Here is a 22,586-nt window from a genome sequence, read left to right as displayed (position 1 = left end):
ACAGTTAAAAGAATCGTTTTTAGAATCGGAAATAGGCACAAATTTTTCCGATTCCGGTACCCCAAAAGTTCCGATTTTTCTGATTCCTGATTGTAATTCCGGGTAATCGCCCCAACACTACTGGAGATCACATCGATCTAAACTTACTAGAAGTAGATATGCATGGCATTGGTGAATAGAATAGTTGGAAAACAAAGACAATGTAAAAGAAATATGTATTCATGTAAATATATAAATCATGGGAATAGCGCATTGTATCCACTGTAGTGATCGCTAATTTATCTTGTGAATGACATGATCCTCCTTTCACATAGTAAACGATCATAATCTATTCAATTCTCATAATAAAATAATAGCTTCACTGACAACTGATGTCATTATACATAAACACAACATGAATAATTACGGCGGTAAACATCTATCTTTATGATACAAAACCCTGATCACCTCGCTTGCTTGCTTGCGCATGGAATGTTTCAGATGAGAATTATGGCAAATGGGACGGGAAGTTGTGGGAGAGGTGAGTAGCGAAAGTAGTGGCGTTATATTTTCACTCACCGATGGTTGCATTGTTCCTATTTACAATGCCCCCCCCCACGGGACAGAGTTAGACACCAGGGTCGTTTTTTAACCTGGAGAAAAGGGACAAAAATTAAGGACCCCTTCTCCACTGACAGAGAAGAAATTGAAATGCAGCATCTGAAGAACAGATACTACACTTTGATTTTGGCCTAAAGGAGTGCATATAAACAGGGTTTATTTAACGGATGTCTATCGCTCTGATGCCCATCTGGCATCAATTGAATGAACGGCTCTCATTTTGGAGAGGCTTCATGTTTTGACAAGCTTCTTTGCTTAACCTTTACTCCCGATCTGAAATGGAATACGTATATCAAATCCATTGCCAAGGTCGTTGGAAAAATTATAGAATCCTTCTACTCTCCCAGTAGATATCACATTGCTGATGCAATTCTCTATCTATATAAAAGCCAGGTACGGCCAACGAAGGAGTACTGTTGCCACACCTGGATAGGAGCTGCTAGGAGCAGTTTATCCTGCTTTGAAAGAGTTCAAAATAGACTTCGTAGCTTAGTAAGGGATACTCTTTTCTATTCCCTTCAACCTCTTCCATACAGAAGAGACGTTGCTAGACTGTCTCTGCTTTCTTGTTATTTTCATGGCAAGTGCTCAGATGAGCTCCAATATATGCCCCCCCTCGCAAACTTCCACGAAAAACACTCGTCTCTCCAAAACCACTATACATAATTTCCCACACTCTTTATCTGTACCTAAACCTGAATGTAGATTCCATGAACAAAGCTTCTCTCTTAGAACTGTACGCATGTGGAACTCTCTTCCGATTGTCTGCTTTCCAGCTGACTACAACCTGATTGTCTTCAAGTCCAATGTAAACAAGTTCTTGATGAACTGTCCCCCTAAGTAATCCAATTGACAAAACTCCCACTATTTATGTTTATTTTTATTTAATAATATTAATATTAATTAATATTTTTTATTTATGTTTTTTTATTTATTTATGTTTACTACACTATAATCACATTGACTAATGTCTACCCATTAACCCTTATCCTCGAGTGGCCTCCGGGCCTTGATAAGTGGTTATTTCTGCGTAAAAAATACGTGTTTTAACATTTGTGATCGTCTAGTTTCTTGAATGTGCTTATAACGTCTATTGATCGTCGCTAGTGTCTATCTGCCTGGATATATTTTTTTATAACAGTGCATATATCAACTGTGAACAATAGGAACAGACAATCTTTACCAAAGGGACGGATAACATTGTGGAGACACCAACTAGTTTTTTGAATGTGCTTAAAACGTCTATTCATCGTGTCTAGTATCTCTGTGTGTGGATATTTTTTATAACAGTGTGTATACCAACTATGAATAATGACACCTTACACAGACAGTCTTTACGAAAGGTACATATAACATTGTCAGTGGAGACACCAGCAAAATACACATACCTTTACAAAGTTTCTTTCGTGCTTCCTGCAATTGAAAATGCTTTTATTTCGAAAAAGGAAACACCACGACGTGAATTATATTTTTTTATATAATACTTGAAAGTACTCTTTTAAACTCCCCGGCCTAACATTCACAGGGAACATGAGTTGGAACAGATACATTGAGAGCATTGCCAGGGCAACTGCGAGGAAGGTAGGCTCTCTCTACCGTGCTAGAAAACTACTTACGCCTGAAACTATCCTGTACCTCTTTAGGCCACCATTCGCCCATGTATCGAGTATTGTTGTCACATTTGGGCTGGTGCAGCACTAGTCTCTCGCTTCCGAACAGGCTTCAAAAGAGAGTCGCCAACCCGATAGGTCCTGAACTGTCATCTAAGCTTCAACCTCTGTCCCATCGACGAAATGTTGCATCCCTCTGCCTCTTCTACAAGTATTTTAACGGTGAATGCTCCGACGAACTACAAGCACTTGTACTCCCTCGACATAAATAACACCGACAAACCCGAGAAACAGCAAAATCCCACCCTTACAAAGAAGAGATCCCTAGATGTAAGAAAGACTTCTACCCTAATAGTTTCTTCCCCAGAACTGCTAGACTTTGGAACTCCCTTCCGGGTTCCTGCTTCCCTAACTGTACTGACATGTAGAAGTTCAAGTATAATCCGAACACACATCTTGATGCTCATCTCTCGACATAGTATCCCTGCAACTTATGTCCCCGATGGTAGCCCCCTCCCCACGTCAAAGTGGCACTGTGCTTTGTTTGGGGTGAAAATGGAATTAAAAAACATCATTTATTTCCACACTGAGTCTCTTCATCGGAGTTAAACACACTTCGAACAAGTCTATCTTTTGCTATTTCACTTCTTTTCTTCCACGGGCGTCAAGTCCGAACCCTGGAGCACAAGACCTCTGTGTTCGCTAACGTGTCCAATATTCAAGGCCTTTTTCATCTCCTCTATTGTCCTATAATGATAGCCTCTAATGTTTTCCTTGAACTTAGAGAACGCCGAAACGTCTCAGGAAGCAAGGTCTGAACTATATTGATGGCGAGGAATTGTCTTGATGCCCATGACAATGTCTTTCTTTCTGATATTCTCTGAGCAGTCTAGGGACAAACCTCGCACAATTCTTCCGCATCTTCAGTTCCTCATGATTGTGTGTACAGTTCCCACACTGACATCAAACTGTGCACTTATTGTCCTTATAGACACACGAAGGTTTTTATTAATTAAATTCTTAACTTAGCCAATAAACTCTGACGTTCTAACTTCCTTACTCTTCCTCCCTCTCTCATCATCCCTCACAGACTTCTTTCTACTTTTTGCCTGCTTTCTTGAATCTCCTATGCCACTCAAAAAATGATGCTCGATTCATGCAAGATGGTTCAAAAACATTCCATGTGTTTCTGTGGTATTTTCCCGGTTTAAAACAATTTTATTGCATATCGTTCTCATGTCCTGATTGGGCCAGTCGGCGGTGAGATAGCAGCGTAAGAATTGGTAATGATGAAACTGTTAAGTATTTGATTATTTAAGAACTGATTCAACAAAACTTTGTCAGTGACTTGAATACGATCATATTGTAGTCAGCGGGGTAGCAGTCCTGTAAAGGCAATATTTGGAAATGACCTCATGGAAGTTCCAATTAGTTTTAGAACCATCTTCTATAATATAAATATCACCTGTCTGTTTAAATGTATGTATGTATGTATGTATGAGTGTATGCATGTATGTATGTATGTATGTATGTATGCCCAAAACTTTCGACAGAATCAACGGATTTTCACGAGATTGGTATCATTTTGAAGCTCGACCCTTCAGACGACATATATCGAAAAATTGGACAAAATCATTAATTCCTTCACCCTCAACTGAGTAGGGTCGATTTTTTCACAAACATTTTATGCAAGTCATTCAGCCATCGCGTTCACGAGGTCGCCTAAAAAGCATTATCTCGACGGCGCGTGACGTCACAACCACGGTAGGCACATCTTTTTCACCTCTTTTTCCTTTGGCGCGATACAGTTTCGAGCTTGCTTACTACTCCTATTTTTTTTTTTTTTTGCGCTCGCAATTTTCCTTTTCTTTTTTTCTTTGCTCACCCAACACCCTTACACACACCTCCACTTTCTTTTCCGCCTTCACGTTACGGGTTCGAACCTGCCTGCCTACTACAACTTTTTTTTTCTCAATACACACCTCCAAACACCCGGATAACGCCGGGCACGCAGGCTAGTAGAGGAATGAAGGAAAATATTCACAAACGATTTGCGCCAAGTTGAGCTGCTACCATGAAAATAATGATAGAGTAGAGAATGATAGCAACGTCAGTTCCGTGAAAAAGAGGTTACAGGAAAGGCTTGCTATCACTCAGTCTCCAAGGAACACCACTAGTTGGAGTCAATACGCAATCACTGATAATGATTAATAATACTAATCTATATAATATTCTGGTTGTCTCTCCCTTAGTTAGTTCGTACGTTACGAAAAAAAAGGCTAAATACAATTATTGAAGGCCCAACTGCTTTAAAAATACCAAATTCGCAAAAGTTCGCCTTAAAAAGACAAATCCGTGGACATAAATATAAGAGTGAGCTCCCTTTGATGTAGCCACGTTTTCAAATATCATTATTATAATATATGATCATTGTTTTAATGGTGCGAAAAAAGAAGAAACATACAACGGTTTTTATCTGAATAAAGAAGTCAGCGAAACGTTGCATAAAAAGGGAATATTCGAAAGAAACAATAAAATTTTAAAAAAATAGAATTTTCTGCTGTACTGAAAGAGTAGATTAAAGATTGCCACTTTCAATGTGATTTTATTATTTGTATTGAACTATGTAGCACAATATTACTTTTTGGTTATTTAGTAGTACTTATGAATTTATCTTATTTGGGTCAGTTTTATATTTAAAATACAATGGACACTATTTTCATAGAAATGTCTGTATAAAATCATATTTGCTGCATGTTATTAGTTTTTCGGTCCGAAAAACTATTTTTTTTTTTTTTTGCGCTATCGAGAAAAATATCCGCTTTATCAAAACATATTTGTTGATTAAATATATTTCTGTTTCCGTGGAATTTCCACAGGGCCTGCTAATAATAATAATAATAATAATAATAATAATAATAATAATAATAATAATAATAATAACAACAACATTAAAGTAGAAATTGGAATCAAAGGAATGACTGGAAAAATACAATGAACAACAATAATGAAAGCAGTTGAAATATTAAGGAAAACCCTCGAATGTGGAAACCAACATAGACGAACCACAAGTGCAGATGAGACACACTGCTGCACAGACAAAACATGAAGCGCTACATGGAACCTAGAACATTGAAACTGCATACAAACTAACCCCACTCCATCCCCCATCACCACATTACTGTCCTCCCCCTATAAAAAATGAGTGAGACCGATTAGCCAAGTAAAACCAAAGACGAAGGAAAGACCGAGGAGTGAGCACTGACCATACCTCCGCTGTATAAGTGCGAAGAGAACTGGGACCTTGGGGAAGCTTATGGCCCCACAAATTCCAGTAAAGACCAATGACCGCTGCCAACGAGAAATCAATGGCAAGCAGCTGTTGCGATAGTGCAAATTTATTTGCAAATGTTATTGAAAGAGATGGAGAGTACTGGAAACCTGGGGAGATTTGTTGTCAGTCAGCTTCCAGGGAACACCACAGGTTGTTTTCAAGGTGAGATTTTGATGATCTGTGTGAAAGCGCCTTGTGAGGCAATAATAATAATAACAATAATAATAATAATAATAATAATAATAATAATAATAATAATAATAATAATAATATTAATAATAATAGAAGTCATCCTAAATATAGATATGGAGGTTATCGGAAACGAATGAAAGAACTATGGGACCTCTCCAGTGACTACCATGCGACGTAACAAATAATTGCGGACCAAGCAAGACTGGTACTCAAGAAAGGTTGGCTCTCTAAACTAGAACTAACAGAAATTCAGCGAAAAATAAATGATGAAACTGAGCAAGAAGCATCCCCAAACGGAACCGCACGTAGAGAAACCCCACAAGCTGAAGCCTCACAAGTAAAAACACCAAAAGCCGAGGACCAACAACGAACGAAGTCTACAAACGTGGAAACCGAGAACAATGAAACAGAACTAACAGAGAATGAAGCAAATAAAATAAATAAAATTATACAGCTGATGAACGAGGGGGAAAAAAAAAAGTTCCCATCGTTAGGGAACCAAGAGAAGAAGAAATTAAAAGCAGAAACAGAGAAGGTTAACAAGCTCCTCCCACACATCCCAACAAATACAATCACAGACTTAAACAACCTAATGTATGCAGGCGCCAAAATGGTAAGGATGAATCTTAAATCAGAAAAACAACCGGGAACAAGCAGACCGACAAAACCTGGATGGGAAATAAGACTAGAAACTCAAATACACAAACATAAAAAAGAAACCTAAAAGATCAACAGGAAGAAAGCAATGTGGAGAAAACGGATTATTGGAAATGTAACTGACAGGGAGAGGCTAAACAAGAAACATGAAGAACTGGACCAAAAAGTAAAAGGAAAAGAAGCGAGATTGAGACGATATAGATATAAATCTGAACAATGCAAACAAAACAGAACATTTGAAACTAATGAACGCCAATTCTACCAAAATGTGAACGGAGGAAAAACAAAAACAGAACAACCAAATCCGACAGAAATAAAACTCTACTGGAGTAATATATGGGAAGAGCGACGAGATCACAATAGAAATGCCGAATGGCTGAAAGATATGAAAGAAGAGTTACAACAATTAGAAGAAGGAACAGTGAATGAAATCAGCAAGGAAACCTTAAAGAAAACCACAGGAAAAATGGCAAACAGGGCACGACGGGATACATGCATACTGGTTCCAAAAATTCACAACCTTACACAAAAGGCTAGCCCAAAACCTGAGAAGATGTATACAGGAAGCAAGCGTACCAGACTGGATGACAAAAGGTAGAACCACACTGCTACAGAAGGACACGGAGAAAGGAACCGTTCCTAGCAACTATAGGCCAATCACGTGCTTACAAACTATGTGGAAGATACTGACAGCACAAATGAGGGAACAAATCTACCACTCCCTGATTAACCGTGAACTCATCCCCGAGGAGCAGAAAGGATGCCAAAAAGGAAAAAGAGGAACACATGACTTGCTATATATAGATCAGAAGATCCTAAAGGAGGTAAAAAGGAGAAAGAATTTAGCCATGGCATGGATCGACGACAAAAAAGCGTACGACAGGATCCCCCAAGCATCGATAATAGAATGCCTAAAAATGTATAAAATACCAAGCGGGATCACCAACGTAATAGAAAATGCGATGAACACATGGAGACTGGAATTGACACCTGATGGACAACACATAACAGAAATTAACATACAAAGAGGCATCTTCTAAGGAGACTCACTATCACCATTACTGTTTATCATAGCCAGGATGCCCTTGAACAGTATTCTGAGAAAGTGCCAAGCCGGATACAAGTTCTCCAATACAGAGGAAAAAATGAACCACCTGATGTACATGGACGATCTGTAACTTTTTGCAAGGACCGAAAAGGAGCTAGAGACACTAATTAACACTACCAGGATCTTCAGCCAAGATATCCAAATGGAATTTAGAATGGAAAAGTGCGCACTACTAGTTATAAGAAAGGGAAAACTGGAAACGACAGAAGGCATGGAGCCACCCAACCAAACAGAAATTAGGGCACTAGGGAAACAAGACGACTATAAATACTTGGGAATTCTGGAAGCCGAAACCATCAGAGCAACAGAAATGAAAGAGAAAATTGGAAAGGAAAAGCTCAGGAGAAAAAGAAAACTCCTGGAAACGAAATTATATAGCAGAAACCTAATAAAAGGTATAAATACATGGGCAGTATCACTAGTAAGATACTCTGGACCGTTTATAGGGTGAACAAATGAAGAACTGACACAACTCGACCAGAAAACCAGGAAACTCCAGATCATGCATGATGCACTACACCCAAAGGACGATATTGACAGACTCTACGTGAAAAGGAAAGACGAAAAAAAGAACTAGAAAATTACATAATGCACTGAAATGGTTATTATGGCAACAAGAGACACTGAAATAAACAACAAAACAGAAAACAGAGAGACAAATGACAAAACGAGAAAAGAGAAATGGGAAGAGAAACAACTCCACGGAAGAGTCATAAGAATGACAAAAGATGAGAATAACGAAAACACCTGGACATGGCGCGAAAAGGACATATAAACCGAGAAACTAAATCTCTAATAACTGCAGCACAAGATAACTTGATAAGAACCAACCATATCAAAGCAAGGATCGATAAAACACGAGAAAACAGCAAGTGCAGACTCTGTGGACAAAGAGACGAAACGATAAACCATATAGTAAGTGAATGCAGCAAACTGGCCCAAAAGGAATACAGAAACAGGCATGACCAAGTTGGGGAGGGGGTGCACTGGGAATTGTGCAAACGACTGCATTTTGAGCGTACAGACAAATGGTACAAGCATAAACCCGCAACAGCACTCGAAAACGAGAACCACAAAATCCTATGGGACATGGACATACAGACGGACAAACCGATCCAAGCAAGAAGACCAGATGTCGTAATAATTAACAAGAAAGAAAAATCCTGTCAAATCGTAGATTTTGCTGTCCCAGCTGATCACAGGGTGAGTATGAAAGAAAAGGAGAAACGAAGCAAATACACAGAGCTAGCCAGAGAGTTAAAAGGGATTTGGATGATTAAGAAAATCAAAATAGTAACAATAATAGTATAGGCACTAGGAAAAATTCCGAAAAACTTCGAAAAAAGAATGTCAGAAATTGGAATCAGAGGAACAGCTGCAAAAATACGACTAACGATAATGAAAACAGCTGAAATATTAAGGAAAACCCTTGAATGCGGAGAATAATACAAGAAGACAATATAACGAAGAAGTGTTATAGAGAATAAAGAACACTGAAGCTGTATATCTACAAGTTCTACATCCCCATCATGCATCCCCCCATTGTTTCATCACCATTCCTCCCAATAGAAAAGTGATACCAAAGAGCCGAGAAGTGTCAAGAAGGATTGGAAGACCGAGGAGAGAGCGCTAACAAGACCTCGGCTGGACAAGCGCGACCTTGGACCTTGGGGGGGGGGGCTTAGTGCCACTCAAATTCCAGTATAAACCAATGGCCACTGCCAGCGAGAAATCAATGGTAAGAGGCTGCTGCGATGACGGAAATTCATTTGAAAATGCTATTGAAGGAGGTGGAGAGAGCTGGACATCTGAGGAGACTTGTTGTCGCTCAGCTTCCAGAGAACACTACAGGTTTCCAGTCAGATCGTTTGTTGACTTGTGTGAAAGCTCCACGTGAGCCAATAATAATAATAATAATAATAATAATAATAATAATAATAATGACGACGACGACGACGACGACGACAACAACGACAACGACAACGACAACGACAATAATAATAATAATAATAATAATAATAATAATAATAATAATAATAGTTGTTGTTGTTGTTACTGTCTGTGTTATTGTTACTATTTATTTTTCTGTTTTCATTTTCTATTTAGTTGTTTTATTTTTTCCCCATCTTTACGGAAAAGTCCGAAGAATTACGAAACGAATCGAAGTTAAAAACAATGGAAAACGAATGAGTCGTGATTTAAAAAATAGCTGCAAAAGAAAGTTGAATTTCCCCGAAGAGATTTTTGGTGCACAATAACAATAACAACAATAACCCCAATAATCTTATTATAACTAACGGTCATTTAGTGTATATGTTTTTTTACGTCTCATGTGATGTCATGGCGCCAATGAGAATTCGTTCGCGAAACTAGAATGTATTTTGTAAACAAGCGATAAAGTATTCTTAAAAAAAAAAAAAAAAAAAAATGACGTCACGTCAGTGTAATCAGGGTGAATGATTAAATCAAACGATACTTTTTGTTATTTTTCAATTAATTAATTTTAACTACCCTCCCTACATGAAAATTTAAGCTTAGACCTGTCGAAATTATAAAAAAAAAGAGGTTCCGCTGGAGTATTTCATTTTACCTTATTTCCGAGAGCTAAAACACAAGGTTATGTGCGGTTTGGAAAAGACATCGGACTATGATAAGCGTACTTTTGCCTATAAAAATGCTTGAGCAACCCCGACGATATGTAACGTTGTAGTGACGTGTTAACCCGGACCCACACTTTACATGTAGAGACCAGTTGCAAAAGAACAAAAAATAGAAAAGAAAGTACTTCAACTTTTTTCAGTTTAAAAAAAAAGGCGTTTATTACCGTTACTTTTTATTTTCTTCACGGGAGGGGGAGTAGCATGCTCTTGTTCCGTCAACCATGACTAGATAGAGGCCCTAAGTAATTCGCAGTTGTATTTTTCGGTCGTCCATACTGAGAACTGAACCTTCAACCTTCAGGAGAATATGACTTGTACAATTTTTCCAAGTGTTCTAACTATTGCGGCACGAGTCCTTGCGGACCAAATTCTCAAGTTCGACAGAAACATTCCGGCGTTCGACAAGATACACCTGAAGAAGCTCGGAGATCACATCGACCGAAACGTTGCGAAAATGACACTCAAGATGAGAACAGTAGTCCGAAGAATACAAATAATACGAATAGCCAATCCTTATCTCAACAATTCAGAAACGTATTACCAAAATGTTTGTAATGACTAGGGATAGGACAACAGCATATTCTTTTCATTGTTTTGACTCTCTGGTGTGTATCCGTTGATATCTTATACGCTTTTATATAGAATGATGTGATTCGCGGTTGATTAATTGTGCCTAACTGTGTCGGATATATACATTCCACTCCTCCTACTCTTCTACTTCTCCTTCTTCCACTCCTCCTACTCTTCTCCTACTTCTCATTCTTCCACTCCTCCTACTCTTCTTCTTCTTCCTCCAGATTTTTTTATTTGCCATCAAAGGGAAAACCGTCTGCAATCAATCACTGATTTCAATTCAGTTCAGTTCAATAAATAAAATAAATAAAATAAATTTGGCAAACAGGAATAAAACAGAAATGCATAATTTAGATACCAGGTAGAAAAAATTTAGTAGAAGTTTTTTTTTTTTTTACATAGGCGTCACCACTTATCAAGGCCAAAAAGCCACTCGAGGATAAGACCTACACCTGTTTAAAATCATCTTGAATCACTGCGTCGTTGGTGCATATATCACAACCTCTGAAAAGTACCTTCCAAGGTCTATACATTCTGATCGAGAATTCGCCTCTCCTTCGACTCAATCAAAATCGCCAGTGAATCATCTTTTAGTAATGCCCACACAGATTCCTTCCTTCTAATGAACAGTAAATCCTGAGAGAGATCGTAATGGCCGTTGCAGGCCACAATAAGATCAACGTGTAAACGTCGGCTGTCAAGGGAGAACAGGATTTAGCTTCTCGTAGTACACATCACGCAGCCCCCATATCATTCGAATAACCAGCCCCTAAACTCCCCAGTTATCGGATATCACATAATAGATATGGAGCAGAGGTCTGACGAAGGAGACGTAAAATGGGGAAAATATTTTGGGAGTAGCTTTCTGTTTACGAAGAAATAAAAGAATAATTTTGCTGAGTTTAATTTTATAAGCTATTTAAGTGAAACAGGAATGTTTAAAAAAAAGTCTGTTTAGCGTTAATGGATTATTAGTAAAAAAAAATAATAATAATGGCGTGTAATTAACGTATAAGCTTCTTTTCATGTTAAAAATATTACGTGTGTTAGTACATTATTTTATTATTTTCCGGAAGTCAAGAGAAATAGTTCAAGAGATGAAGAGATGAAGATATTCAGCAAGTAAAGAAAAAAGTCTCTACTACAAAAGTTTTCTTTCCGGTTGGTTGTTTTTGTTTTACGGCATATCAACCCTTTTCGGGTTATTTAATGCCGAATCCAAAGATTTTGAAGAAAAATTTTTTTTAATAGAATATATTTGTTGCTTTCACGTCGGTTTCTATTTAACCCATAGTTGGGACCCTAACAGGTACTACCACTCCGGGTCAGAGTGGACCTGGGAGCAATGGTAATTAAAGGGTGGCTCCACACTCCCCAAAGCCCACAAGCTGGGGCCTCACCACTGGATATATTTTAAGGTCATATCCAGAACCTACATTGAGAGACTTTTACCCTCTGCAGGGGGGCAGTCGGCGTATCCTAATGCCCCACCGACAGGGCCCTTTCCGGAATAAGGTTTTACAGAACGAAAATAAAGCGTAATCTATGTACCTATGCAGTTTAATTTTTGTCGCTCTGACATTGACATTAAAGGCCTATTTTTCCTGTTTTAAACTTATTGAAATGAACTTTTTTTTTAATATACTTAGTCATGGACATGCGAGCGACTATATGAAGGTCAACTAATATATGCATATTCCTGTGAAAAACTAGCGTTAATTAATTACTTATATATTTCTGATGGTTTCTTATTTGTTGATTAGTTTCATTTCACTATTATGTTCATTTTGTTTTTGTATAGTTTCTACATTTTGCATAAATTAAAATGAAAACGTTTTAGCACACGAAAATATTTATTTATCTACCTATATATATATATATATATATATATATATATATATATATATATGTGTGTGTGTGTGTGTGTGTGTGTGTGTGTGTGTGTATGCGTGTGTGTGTGTGCGCGCGCGCGGGTGGGCGCGAACGCGCGAAAACTATCTATCAAGCTACTCTCTGAATATTTGGTCTACATAGTTGATATTTAGTGTATTCGAACCTTTAACACACTTTTGCTTTATTTTTTAGACAGTAAAATAGCTCCTAAGTGGTTAAAACTGTAAAAAAAAAATGTCCTTTTTTTGTTTTTGTATACGAATAAATTTAAGTCATACGCTAAACGAATAAGACTGGAGATCTGTATGTTTTAATTTCGTTTATTTTACATTTGAAATTGCTACTATATATTAGGTACAATATATTAATGAATAGAGAATTAGGTCTATAGTAATAAATACGACATTTGCATGAATATTTACTTGAGAAGAAAGTTCTTGCGAAATTTTAAGTTAAGAAAGCTCTTGCGAAATTTTTAATTTTGATTTCAAATGATATATTTTCAAATAAGTTTTCATTTGAATACCTTTACTTTATATAGCGTTTTAAAGAGCATTTTTCGCTCTATTAAATCGTTCGAATTACAATCTTTTAATACAAAATTGACAAAAAGCAAATCCACATAATTTTCTATTTTCAATTCAATCTAGGCCGAAAAGCTGCTGAAAAAGCTCGCGATATCAACGAAGCGTTTGGTTTGGGAACCACTACTGAACGCACAGACAATGGTGGTTTAAGAGGTTTCCTGGCGGCGTCGAGAGTCTTGAAGATGCTGAAGGTAGGGGTCGGCCATCGGATGTTGACAACGTTCGATTAAGAGCCTTTAGTGGAAGCCAATTCACGCACAAGTGTTCGAGAACTTGCTTCTGAGACTAATCTATATGACGATTTCCGATCACTTGAAAGAGATTGGAACGACAAAAAAAAAAAACTTGATAACTGGGTGCCTCACGAATTGAACGACAACTAAAAGAAACGCTGTTATGAAGTGCCATCTTCCCTTCTTTTACGCAACAGGAGCGACCTGTTTCCCGACTGGGTTGTGCCTTGCGATGAAAAGTAGGTTCTTTACAACTGGCGCTGCTCAACTGAGTGGTCTAAACACCGACGAAGCTCCACGACACTTCTCAAAGCCAGAGTTGCACCAAAAGGACGTCATACTGATTTTTTGGCGGTTTGCGACCGGTTTCATCCATTACAGTTTCTTGGCTGCAAGCGAAACCATTACAGCGGTGAAGTACTGTCAGCAAATAGATTAAATTCATCAGAAACTTCCACAACAACACCCAGGATTAGTCAACAGAAAAGGCTCAATTCACCTCCACGACAATGCACGACCGCACGTTGCTAAACCGACCCTGCATAAATTGAACGAATTGAGCTACGAAACTCTGTCACATCCACCATACTCTTCAGACTTATTCCTAACACTTTTTCAAGCATCTCGACAACTTTCTTGCGTGAGAAATGGTTCAAAAACTTAAGCGATACTAAAACCGCCTCAGCGACTTCATCGCCACCAGAACGCAAGATTTGTACGTTACTGATATAAATATATTTGTTTTGCATTGTCAAAAGTGTGTTAATTCTGATGGTGCTTATTTCAATCAATAAATTTTTGTTTGGACAGAGATATACTCATCTAAATTTAAAAGTGATAAAACGCAAAAACTTTCTTGTAAAACTGATATTCGAGCGTATTTTACGACCGGGCAACTTCGAAAACAACAGGCATGTTTATAATCGCGTATAGATATGACAAACAAATTGCTATTTGGATTTGACTGACTTTCGAAATCCGGCAGTTAGATATAATGGTTGATTTAAATTGCAAGATTAATCAATTGCACAACTTTTCCTTCTTCTTAGAAAAAGAAAATCACCCGTTTATCTCAAACAAGAGAGAAGAAGTTGATGCGCATTTTTGTCATAAAATCGAACTTGACAATAACAATATTTAGGAAAAGAAAATAACAGAAATGTACATAAAAAAAACAAAGAATGATATGCAAACCTTAGAAAAGATTGCATTTATGAGATAGCTAACCATTTAACACTTCTGATATTTGCGATCAGAAAATGCTGATAGCGAAAACAAAATCATAAATCTAGTTTTGTATATATATATATATATATATATATATATATATATATATATATATGTGTGTGTGTGTGTGTGTGTGTGTGTGCATACATATATATATATATATATATATATATATATATAATGAATGAATGAATGACAAAAGTCTATATTCCAAATTTCATGATGTTGACCATCTTACAATTTATTCCTTTAATTCAGTTGATATTTACAATTCTTGACAATGTCCGTTTCGTAGCACAAAATCAATCACTTAATTAACAATCAGTGAAACTTTTTTTTTTTTTTACATTTTCACCCCAAACAACCAAACAAGGCACATTACCACTTTGGTGTAGGGGGCTACTATCAGGGGCAACAACTACTGGGGTACTTTGTTGGGATTTGGGCAGCAAGATGTCGGTTTACGTTGCACTTGAACTTCTGCATGTCAGTACAGTTGGAGAAGCAGTGGCCTGGAATGGAATTCCAGAGTTTAGCGGTTCTGGGGAAGAAGCTACTGGAGTAGAAAGATCTTTTACATCTAGGGATCTCTACTGTGTGGGGGGGATTTAGCTGCCTGTCGGGTTTGTCGAGTGTGTCTACATCGTGGGGGCACAAGTGTCTGCAGTTCGCCAGAGCATTCACCATTAAAATACTTCTAGAACAGGCTGAAGCCTAGATGCCAGTTCATGGCCTATCAGATTTGCAACTCTCTTTTGAACGAGAGACTAGTAGCAGATGCACCAGCCCAAATATGAGAGCAATACTCCATACATGGGCGAATGGTGGCCTTATAGAGGTACAGGATACTTTTGGGTGTTAGTAGTTTTCTAGCACGGTAGAGAGAGCCTACCTTCTTCGCAACGGCCCTGGCAACGCTTTCAATGTAATTGTTCCAACTCATGTTTCCTGTGAACGTCAGGCCAAGCAATTTGAAAGATGTGCTCTCAGATAAAGAGTCACTGGCCATTGCTATTGGTGGTAGAGAATGTTTCTTGTAATTATTGAAGGAAACCAGTTTAGTCTTGGCAGCATTGAATGTGACCACCCATTTTTGTCCCCATTCTACTACGGATTGGAGGTCATCCTCTAGTGTTTTTGCCATTTCTTTAGATATATGTTCATTTGTTTTCCTGTCATGCCTGTTATAGAGTGTGGTGTCATCAGCATATATACACATCTCAGAGGCAATTTTGTCGGGGATGTCATTAATGAATATTAGGAACAATAGAGGTATATACATATATATACACATATGTACACACACACACACACACACACACACACACACACACACACACACACACACACACCAAAAAAGTTTAACACAATTCTAATCGAAAATCCGCCGGCGTAACATTCAGCTAAGAACAGAAAAATATAATTCGCTTATATTCCTTCAGAAAGTATTTTACCTGGCGGTTTTTACTTGATAGACTTAAGTCACGTTTAAAACCAATTTTTAATTTAAAATTGAACGACGAAAACGCAAATTCTTTCAGTGTGTTATTGGCACGAATATATTTTTGTTCCTATTTACAATGCCTCCCCACAGGGCAGAGTTAGACATCAGGATCGTTTTTTTTTTAATGTGGAGAAAAGCAACAAAAATAAAAATTGTCTCAGTCGTGAAGGATTTCTACTCCACTGACAGAGAACAAGAAATTGAAATGTAACATCTGAAGAACAGATGGTATTTATTTGCTCCCCCACCGAGCAAATTAGGCACAAGGCCGATTTTTAATGTGAGGAGTGAAGGGGAAATAGGGACCAGCTCCCCGGGGAGTAGGGGAGCTGGATAGTGACTATTGGTATGAAGGGTTGCCCCTACATTGACCAAGGTCTTATATGTGGGGTCGCCCCCACATATGGTCTTTGTTTGCAGTATCTGCCGGAACAGATGGTATTTATTTGCTCCCCCACCGAGCAAATTAGGCACAAGGCCAATTTTTAATGTGAGGAGTGAAGGGAGGGGGAAGGGAAAAAGGGGACCAGCTCCCGAGAGGTGGGAAATGGGAGCTGGTTAAAGGTAAGGCATGTGAGGTTGCCCCCACATCTGGTCTTTGCTAGTCATAGCTAGTCATAGCTTGCAGTATCTGCCGGAACAGATGGTATTTATTTGCTCCCCCAGCGAGCAAATTAGGCACAAGGGTGATTTTTAATGTGAGGAGTGAAGGGAGGGGGAAGGAAAAAAGGGGACCAGCTCCCGAGAGGTGGGAAATGGGAGCTGGTTAATGGTCAGGCATGTGGGGTTGCCCCCACATCTGGTCTTTGCTAGTCATAGCTAGTCATAGCTTGCAGCATCTGCCGGAACAGATGGTATTTATTTGCTCCCCCACCGAGCAAATAAGGCACAAGGCCGATTTTTAAAGTGAGAGTGAAGGGGAAATGGGGGACCAACTCCCCGGGGAGTAGGGGAGCTGGATAGTGACAATTGGTATGAAGGGTTGCCCCTACATTGACCAAGGTCTTATATGTGGGGTCGCCCCCACATATGGTCTTTGTTTGCAGTATCTGCCGGAACAGATGGTATTTATTTGCTCCCCCACCGAGCAAATTAGACACAAGGCCAATTTTTAATGTGAGGAGTGAAGGGAGGGGGAAGGGAAAAAGGGGACCAGCTCCCGAGAGGTGGGAAATGGGAGCTGGTTAAAGGTAAGGCATGTGAGGTTGCCCCCACATCTGGTCTTTGCTAGTCATAGCTAGTCATAGCTTGCAGTATCTGCCGGAACAGATGGTATTTATTTGCTCCCCCAGCGAGCAAATTAGGCACAAGGGTGATTTTTAATGTGAGGAGTGAAGGGAGGGGGAAGGAAAAAAGGGGACCAGCTCCCGAGAGGTGGGAAATGGGAGCTGGTTAATGGTCAGGCATGTGGGGTTGCCCCCACATCTGGTCTTTGCTAGTCATAGCTAGTCATAGCTTGCAGCATCTGCCGGAACAGATGGTATTTATTTGCTCCCCCACCGAGCAAATAAGGCACAAGGCCGATTTTTAAAGTGAGAGTGAAGGGGAAATGGGGGACCAACTCCCCGGGGAGTAGGGGAGCTGGATAGTGACAATTGGTATGAAGGGTTGCCCCTACATTGACCAAGGTCTCATATGTGGGGTTGCCCCCACATCTGGTCTTTTCTTGCAGTATCTGCCGGAACAGATGGTATTTATTTGCTCCCCCACCGAGCAAATTAGGCACAAGGCCGATTTTTAATGTGAGGAGTGAAGGGAGGGGGAAGGGAAAAAGGGGACCAGCTCCCGAGAGGTGGGAAATGGGAGCTGGTTAATGGTCAGGCATGTGGGGTTGCCCCCACATCTGGTCTTTGCTAGTCATAGCTAGTCATAGCCTGCAGTATCTGCCGGAACATGGTATTTATTTGCTCCCCCACCGAGCAAATTAGGCACAAGGCCGATTTTTAATGTGAGGAGTGAAGGGGAAATGGGGACCAACTCCCCGGGGAGTAGGGGAGTTGGATAGTGACAATTGGTATGAAGGGTTGCCCCTACATTGACCAAGGTCTTATATGTGGGGTTTCCCCCACATATGGTCTTTGCTTGCAGTATCTGCCGGAACAGATGGTATTTATTTGCTCCCCCACTGAGCAAATTAGGCACAAGGCCGATTTTTAATGTGAGGAGTGAAGGGGAAATGGGGACCAGCTCCCCGGGGAGTAGGGGAGCTGGATAGTGACAATTGGTATGAAGGGTTGCCCCTACATTGACCAAGGTCTTATATGTGGGGTCGCCCCCACATATGGTCTTTGCTTGCAGTATCTGCCGGAACAGATGGTGTTTATTTGCTCCCCCACTGAGCAAATTAGGCACAAGGCCGTTTTTAATGTGAGGTAAAAACCAGCTCCCCTAAAAGGGGTCACTCTGGTTACCAAAAATAATAATTGTCCCAGTATAGAGGGTTTCCCCTCCATTGACTGGTACAAATTATCTTAAGTGCAGCATCTGCCGGAACAGATACTACACTTTGATCTTTTCCCGAAGTCAAGTATTCTGTAAAAAAAAAAAATAGAGTTCATACGTTTTTCCTTACGCCTCGATCATAAGCCTTCAACAATTCTTCAATATGAACAGATCACAGCGAGAAGAGTTCCGATTTTAGTAGAGAATACATGAGCGGTTTCAGAAATTCTTTAAAATGATAAAGGACGTGGATGACCATGCATCTCTGATTTTGAAATTTCAAAATTTGAACCCAACTCCAACTCCAACTCTAAATCCAAATCCAAATTCAAATCCAAATCCAACTGTTCTCTTCTCTCTGCACTTTCCACACTAACGCCCAAAATAAAGAAGACGGCTCTTTTATAAGATGTAAGAGCAGGTGCCCCTCTCTACTGCATCGTCTTTGGCCAACACTGTCTTAAGAACTGCCGTCATTAACTTTGGTGCGGAGTTCAGACAAAACCATAATCTGTTCAGACAATAAACTTGACCTTTGTACTCTACCAATTGATATTTCCACAATTTCTCATCCACATGAAGTTGGAGGTAGGCTGACTTCAGGTCCACAATTTTAGTTGCCTGCTTCATCCTCCTCCATTTCCTTACGACTTCTTCACACACGTCGATTACGTCCTTTGTTTGACAAGCGACAAACTTGTTCAGCTCACGGAAATCCAAAACTGGCCTAACTTTCTTCTTAATAGGTTGGACCACAGCCATGAGTGGCAAAATTCCTTCAACTTTCCCTGACCACGGCATTAATATTCCTTCATCTATCCATCTCTCAACTTCTTCTTCAAACTGCGGCTCCGCAGCTCCTTTCAGTGTGCTTTTGTAGCAGCTGACCCGATTCGTCAATACAGGTGGCTCCGCGGTCCATCTCGAACGTCATCATCCTCAATCAGACACGGTCGGGTTTTCGATGGTTGGTTGGTATCACCCTGGTTACACTTCCTGTTATTCCCGGTGCACTCTGATTGCCAAACTTCATCTGGCCTTTAGCAATAGTAGCTCCTCCCAGTCGGTCTATCGCGTCCAGGCCCAGCACCACATCAATTCCTGCAACCAGTCTATCCAGCACGATCACTTTTAGCCGCAATGGCATATTCCTTACTACAATCTCCGCATCGGCCTCTCCACAGCATTCCACTTCTCTGCTATCCACCGCTCTAACGAATTCTTGCTAATGTGCCCTACTTGGCCACACCGAAAACAGATAATATCTGGCCGTAGCTCCCTACAGTCTCTCATCAGGTGTGGTCCTTGTACATCGAAAGTATTTACCGGTAAATCCACTCCCTTGCTTCATCACTGGTCGCTCCTTTCTGCTTGCCACAGCAGCCGCGACCGCCCCCAGCTCACCGGACTGTTTCCCCAAAACTCTAGCATGCCTTAGAATCTCCTCCACCTCCATGGTTTCAATATCAGTAAATCGTTGCAGTTCCATGGAGATGCGATCAGGGAAACCAGTTACAAGCGCCAGCTTTACAGTTTTCTCAAGGCTGCGTCCCCATATCCAGCCAATCTGCTAGTCGCCTTATCTCTGCCACGTACACGTCCACAGACTCCCCAGCCCAGGTGACTCTTTTGAACTTGTTGTAAGCCTCAAACGCGCTCTCGGAAAATGTAGTCTTTAACCGGTTTTCGATGCTCTCAGCAATGCCACACTCCGTCTCTCCCATTTCTAGATAGACCGCTAGAGCACTTCCTTCCAAATACATTGGTATTAACGTGGCTACATCCTCGATCTTCTGCAGCCTTGCCAACAACTTCAGCTTGTTAAACCACGCAATCACGTCACCTTCTCAAGTAAATGGCCTCAGGATATCGCTGCTCAATCTTACTCGGTCACCCATTTTTGTCACTGCGCTGAAATAGCTTGACGTTAAATTTGAACGCAACTCCAACTCCAACTCTAAATCCAACTCCAACTCCAAATCCAACTGTTCTCTTCTCTCTGCACTTCCCACACTAACGCCCAAAATAAAGAAGACGGCTCTTTTATAGAGAGACCCAATCATATATCATTTGCATCTCCCATCCCCCTCTCCTAACATCACGTGATCATCAGTCCATAAATACAAGGGGGCGGCCATTTTATTTTCTCTTTTTTTTTCTTTCTTAACACGAGCCGCACGATGCATGAGGTAAGGTTCTTTACTTTTAACCACACAATTGTAAAGAAGGTTAGCCACGAAGGCTGCTCCAAAAATAAAGCTTCCTATTTTTAACTAAAAAAGATGAACAGATACGAAAACGGAAGTTGTATCATTAAAACAAGCGACCCATTCATTTTTCTACATAATCGCCACTATTCTTAATGCACTTTTGCCATCGATGAACGATGGCTAAGCATGGGCGTCCGGTATGAACTTTGGCATAAGAGGATAGCCCTATTAAAAAAAAAGAAGGAAAGTCGACATGTTGAAGAACTACGGAAACGAGAGTGATACCATTAAAACGATTGACCTTTTGTTTTCAAGAATTGATTTTTAATACAGTCACAATTATCAACGGATTTTTGCCAGTAATTCAATGAAACATCTCTGCTTCTGGCGCATGCCCATGATCTCGCACCATCAATATATTAAACAGGGAGGTCATGTCATTCAGGGAGGTCAGGTCATGATCTGACAAGAATCGGAGTGTCAACGTGATTATGTCGTATATCAGATACACAGACACAGACACATATATATATATATATATATAGTGAATAACTGACAAAAAACTATATTCCAAAAATCATGATTTTGACCATCTTATAATTCATTCCTTTAATTCAGTTGACGTTTAAAATTCTTGACACTATCTGTTTCGTAAAACCAATCACTTAATTATTATATCAATCAGTTAATTAAGTGATTGATATAATAATTACGTGATTGATTTTGCGCTACGAAACAGATAGTGCCAAGAATGTATAATGCCAACTGAATTAAAGGAATAAACTATAAGATGGTCAAAATCATGAATTTTGGAATATAGTTTTTTGTCAGTTATTCACTATATGTGTGTGTGCGCGCGCGTGTGTCTGTATGTGTGTGTGTGTGTGTGTGTGTGTGTCTGTGTGTTTCATATACGGCATAATCACGTTGACACACCGGTTCTCACTGTATTGGTCTGTAATTACATTGAGCTTCTTAAATAAGGATTGGTATATATCATAAAAAATATATTTCTACAGATATATATATACATATATATATATATATATATATATATGTGATTAATTTTTTTGGAAAAAGAAATCCATCAGAGTGCTCAATTAAAAGGAAAATCTGAAATATGAGCGTATTTATATGTTGTGTACAGAAAGTTGTTAGATGAGACAAGTCATTGGTACTGTCGGTTTCAAGCCCGATAATTAGGACCGTCTAAGATATCCTTATCAAGCTCTTTTCAGACAATATTCGTCTCATTGACCAAATCTTAAAGGCCAGACGAATGTTGGCTGAAGAGAGCTTGATAAGGATATCTTAGACGGTCCTAATTATCGGGCTTGAAACCGACGGTACCAATGACTTGTATCATCTAACAACTTTCTGTACACAATATATATATATATATATATATATATATATATATTGGAACCCCAGCATACGGTAGCCCTAGATTACGTTTTTTTCAGGTTACGGTGTGGAATACGTTTTCCGACCCCTGGTTACGGTATTTGCTCCGCCTTACGATGATATTTATGGTATTATTTGATTATATACATGTGTATAATATACTGTATATTAGTTCAGTTTAGTCGTCATAAGAATGCAATATGCAATTCCCCTCTGATCCATTCGGGAGGATTAAAAAAATAGGAGGCATTACTTTTGGAACACCCCTCGTAGTTTTAGAGAAAAAGTAATAATATTTCGAAATTTCTGTAAATTTGAATTTAAATTTACCATTTGACTGTTTAGTAGACCG

Source organism: Euprymna scolopes, chromosome 7 (genome assembly GCF_053919585.1).
Source record: "Euprymna scolopes isolate OS-2025 chromosome 7, ASM5391958v1, whole genome shotgun sequence".
NCBI classification, from domain to species: domain Eukaryota; kingdom Metazoa; phylum Mollusca; class Cephalopoda; order Sepiida; family Sepiolidae; genus Euprymna; species Euprymna scolopes.
Note: the sequence above shows the minus strand (reverse complement) of the source record.